Source organism: Notamacropus eugenii, chromosome 3 (genome assembly GCF_028372415.1).
Source record: "Notamacropus eugenii isolate mMacEug1 chromosome 3, mMacEug1.pri_v2, whole genome shotgun sequence".
NCBI lineage: Eukaryota > Metazoa > Chordata > Mammalia > Diprotodontia > Macropodidae > Notamacropus > Notamacropus eugenii.
The window spans coordinates 88,359,171-88,364,667 of record NC_092874.1 but is presented as its reverse complement, the minus strand read 5'-3'; the positions used below and the strand labels follow the sequence as shown (position 1 = coordinate 88,364,667).

The window sequence follows — 5,497 nt, the reverse complement described above, 5'->3', positions numbered from 1 at the left end:
TTCCCTCCATTTCATTAGTCCCATTAAAAAATGTTCTACAGTTGAGCTCAATATTTTCCACCAGCCCCATCTATATTCATTATGACTCTTGGGTACATTCTATCTAAAGCAGGAGACTAATGGGACAACAAATTGAATTCCCATTAAAAAGATACCTAAGGAGGAAAGGCAGAATGGTCACAATATTGTTTTTAGAACTGGCATTTTCTCCAGGTCCATTCTCTAATTTCTTTTGACTCGTTGACATGTTTATTATATACATGCCTAAGCAGAACCAACCCAATGACAGTTGCCAATAGTGAAGAAGCAAAGCGATTTCAGTAGCCAGTCAGCATCTGGAGACAGATTAGCCATTAAGGATGGGACAATGTCCAAATTAATGAAGGGACTACCAGAACAAAATGGTAATATTGTGAGTGACACTGAGGCAAGGTAAAAATCATTTCAAGACTTTAGTCCCACACTTGATTCCTTTCTCTTCTGCGCCTTCACCTAAATTTCTTCCCTTTTCCTCTCCCTATAATTATGTACATGTCTGCTCCATATTGGAAAGAACTCTTCACTTGGCTTGTTACAGATCACCACTACCACCAGATACTTGTAAAGTTTTCCTGGCCCCTTTCACAGATAATGTCTCAAAAGTGTATGGTGTACACTCCCTTCTTCTGTCTCCACACTATTTATTCCTCCTTATTCTGCCACAATCTGGTTGCTCACAACCACTATTCTTTGGAATAAGGAATAAGCCACTGAAATTGCCTTTCCAAAGGCTGACTTCCTAAATAACAAGTTTAGAGAACTGTTGTCAGTTCTCACAATCCTTAACATTTTTATTCTTTTCGTTTCCTAACAATTTATTTAAAAATATGGAAGACTTCATGAATTTGCATGTCATCCTTGAACAGGGGCCATACTAATCTTCTCTGTATTGTTCTAATTTTAGAATATGTGCTGCTAAAGTAAGCATTCACCTTAACTTTGCTGCAGCATCTGGTGCCATTTACCACACTGTCCTTCTTGAAACTCTTTCTTTCCTCTCTTGGCTTTTGAACACAGTATTATTCTAATTTTTAGAGTTTATAATTTAATTAAAAAACATTTGTTGAGTGCCTATCACAAGCAAGAGGATTCTAACCTCTAGAATTACACTCTAATTGAGTTTTCACTGTCTCCTTCTAGGGCTCCTCTTTCTCCTCCTGTACTTATTTTGGACATTCTGTCTTTCCCTCAGAACATGAGGTCAATTTCGTGGCTTCGAGCAGCGTTTCTATTCAGGTAATTCACAAGTCTATATTTCTAATTCCAACTTCTTTCTTATCCCTGATAAACCCTAGCTAATACTAAATACCTCCAACTGGACATCTCACCAAAATTACATATTAACACTAAACTCCTCATCTTTCCCAGATATACAAGTTCTCTAACCAACTCCCTTATTTCTGAAGCACTGGAATACGACATATGTGGAGGGATATTGTATATAACCTTGACTCATTTAAATTTATAATATTGAAAAGTACATTTAATTTAAAACTAATTGGATAGTACCAACTTAAATTATCTCCATTATTGGCCATTAATGGCTATTATTGGCCACTCAGTGAAAGTCAGAGTGATTTGGATTTTAAGGTGAAGTCAAGTAGTTCCATCTTAAACACAATGGGCCTTTCTTTTCAGAGCTATATTTCAAGAAATCAAAAATGAAAACCACTCAGGACAAAAAGTGAATTGTCCCAGCTTTTTGGAAGAAAAAAAGGAAGAAGAGAAAAGAGAAGGAGGAGGAGCAAGAGGAGGAGAAGTGGGGGGAATGAAGAGGAAAAGGAGAAGAAATAGGAGCAGTCCCCAACTTCTGTTTGAATTAACAGGTAGGGTCCCCAAAAGGACTAGTATCTGTCAGATAACATGGTAAAGATAGTTAATACAAAACATACTCCTAAGGCTCTAGTTCATTTCTCCCAATAAATAATAGCCTCTATACAAGGAATAAGCTTCAGTTTAGATCAATAACTGTAGTGAGACACACTTTTAAGAAATGTGTGTCACACATATTTTCTATATAGTCCGTAGTACTATGCTGCAAATGTTGTCACTCAATACAGGATTTGTTGAGCTGAATGAAAAGACTACCATATTGCAAGCTGGAGAGATAGTGAGTGAGTGAGTTTGTTTCCAAAGGTTTACATTCCAAGGCTTTCCAAAATTATCTCCTTCCAGCTAAATAAAAATCTATTTCGCCTTGCAGCCCCAGACTCCAAGAGTATTCTCTCAGAATGGGAATGCCACATCTAAAAACACTTTTCCACCTCAAATTCTCCCCAAGGATTGGTGGTAATTAAATTATTAAACTAATCATGATACCCACATACCTCAAGTAGTATTTGTTCAATCATTGTCATTTAAACCACAAATCATCTGAGTCCAGTTGCTAATTCTTTCCACTGATATGTGGTAAGAAATTTTACAAGTAAATAAACCCTTATTCCCTATCCCAATCAATTCATTTCAGCCGCATCCAATTCATTTTCCCAACCCCCAGAACCCATTTACAAAATGGGAATAAAAAGGTGATGACCTTTTTACTCTTAGGAAGAAAAATAACAAGAGAACTTGTCAACAGCTAATGTCTTGTAAATTATTATGCCTAATCCTGATGGTAAGAAGAAAGTAAATTGTTCCCATTAAAGAGAAGGAAAAAGTCATTTAGGTCATAAGATTTTTTTTTCCCTTGTAACATCCTAGAAGATAGAAAGAAAACAGGTATTGTTGGCATAGATAGATAAATCACCACACATAAAGGTAGGATAGGAATGAAGGCTTCCAGTGCTCCTCCCATTACCTGCTTAGCAGGTACCTAACTAGTTTGTTTAGAACTATTGGAATTATATGCAGTTTCTACTCATCTTCTCATTAGGAAGCCAACTTGGAGTCAAAACCACTTCAGGTCAAATCCTGCCTTAGACACTTATGAGCTGGGTGATCCTAGGCAGGTCATTTAACTTCTTTGGGCCTCAGTTTCCTTGCCTGTAAAAGAAGTAGGGTCAGACTCAATGACTTATAAGGTCTCTATGACCCTATACTCACCTTGAAATAAGAAGACAAGATAGAATGTGGGAGCCACATTACTTAATTTGAGCAAGGATCATAAATGTGTGGTAGACCATGAATGCATGTTGCCCTTCATTTACTTCTGAGTCCCAAATGGACTTAATGACTCCTCAAAGTTCATTTTGGTGCTGTTATCTGGTAAATCTATGATCCATATACATATTTGGAAAAGAAAATTGCAGAGAATCCAGGCTGAGGGAAGACTATTTAAAATACAGAGAAAGTTTGCACTGTTGATTAACTATTTTCAAACCCCTGATTATCTGTACTAATGGAGGAAGGGGAGCAGTGGAATAGATGGATAATTTAAAATAATTCATATTTGACCTTGGAACATATACATAAAACTACTGTATCTGTTCTAGCAACTCAACAGTACAACAAGAAGAATAAGGAAGAATAAGGAATGAAGTCAGGAGGAGGTTTAAAAACCACTATTTGGGGTAAGCAGTACAAAAGGTATCCTAAACTGATGAGCAGTTGGGGAGGAGAGACCGTCAAGAAAGGCAGAGGGGCACTAGGTTGAAGCTAATGCTGGAAACAGGTGATGTTAAACTATTGCAACTTATGAAAACCTGGGTATGAGTTAGCTTGCCACATGAATCGGCCATACGATGGGACTCTGAAAAATAGGACACATGGAACAGATTAGTTTTGGGCCAAATAAATCTGTGGCTGGTCAATCAGTCAATTAATTCACATTTATTAAACACTTACTGTGTGCCAGAGTATGTTAAGTGCTGAAATTATAAATAAAAGCAATATCATCATCCCTACCCTTGGGGAGCTCATATTTTCATGGGGGAAATGGGTTCTGAGATAAATCATTTTCAGGTTGCAGGAGATGATTAAGTGTGTTGGTTTAATGGGGTATATCATTTTTAAACTCTTCACTGTGTCTATTGATTGTATTAATAATTTTCCATTGTTAAATGTCCTGTTCCTTTTTCAAATGACATAATTTTGGAGGCATAATTTTATTACATTTGCTCTTTTTGACTTCATTCACCAACAAAACTATCTTTTCTCCTGTCCTTTTCCTTATCTGTCCTCTGAGTTCCTGTTACTTTTCACATTATTCTAATTCTGTTTTTTCATTCTTTTGCCTTACTTTGTTACTTTGCCAATATCCCATTTAGGTATTTTTAGTTCTCTCATGTTATTGATTTAGTCCTTTTTAGTTTTATTATCCTTACTTGACATTTTTTCTTGACCTCACATTGAAAATCAAAGTCTTCATGACACTCAGCTTAAAAAAAATCCATAGTACAGTTTTCTTTGACTATTGGTCAAACAGTGTTAGTAAAGAAAAACCAGATGTCAGAGGTACGGCTCCTAAATGGCAAGCAGGTCATATTTTAGGGAAGTATAAAGAGACAAAGACTAATATAGTCCCATTTCCAGAGAAACTCATTCTTTTTCTGTCTCTGTTAAAAACAAAAATATCAACCAATGTCAGAAATATGCTATATAATATCAGTAGGGGTATTGACTGTCTGCCAGATGATGAAGTTAGATATAAAAGTAATTTGTTACACCTGTAAAATATCTCAACATCAGTAAATCATCAGTCTAAGTAATAGAATTTCATTCCTTAAATCTTTAATTGACCAATATGTTAGGTCATTGAAAAGATGGGTCAGGCCCTCTAGTAAGCCCCACTGGCATCTCAAGCTAAGATCACTACCTCTGGAGTCAGGGAACCTAGATTCTAATGCTGCCTCTCTTGTTTACTCCCTGTGTGACCTTGGTCAAGTCACTTTCCTCATATGATAAATAAAAAGAGCTTCTAAGGTAGCTCTAACCTCTATAGACTCTTTCCTAACATACTTGTTTTTTCTGTCTTCTGGAGATAGACATATTGACCAGCACAGACACCATCTGGCAGTATACTCCCTTCCTGTGGCAAGACTGCTTTTTGACAAAATCATTCATCATAGATGATTTTTTAATAATACATTTATGTCTCTGGAAATAAAGGTTGGAGGAAACCTCTATCAATCCATGGACATCTGTGATGACTTGTCTCAGTGATTCTCACAGACTAAGAAAACACTACCTAGTAATTAACCTTGTGGTGATGGGTTACTTGGTACTTAGCTAGGCTGGTCCTTAGAAAGCAGATACACATCTGAAGCCTTTCCAAGTATAGGCTTTACAAATTCTTTGGATCTTTAACCCAACTCCAACTAGCAAATCAAAGCAAAATCAAAAGAAGGGCACTTCTTCATGGATCTAGGAGTACCCCTGAGGGGCAATGAGGATTTTCCATCACTATTGGCTTTAATCCCTATTCCCACGTGTTTTTGCCAACATCAAGCACAAGTTATAACTAATATCTTCCCTATATCATTGATTGACCCCATGATTTAGAGCTCCACTATCAATTTAA

The 5,497-nt window shown here is 36.6% G+C and overlaps 1 non-coding gene across 1 annotated transcript; it reads right to left on the bottom strand.

The window, feature by feature from the left end:
• Window positions 1-860: 860 nt before the first annotated feature.
• On the bottom strand, window positions 861-967 carry LOC140497973 (U6 spliceosomal RNA). The gene has a single exon (XR_011964968.1). It is a non-coding gene; the product is annotated as a U6 spliceosomal RNA (small nuclear RNA).
• Between the last annotated feature and the right edge of the window lie 4,530 nt (window positions 968-5,497).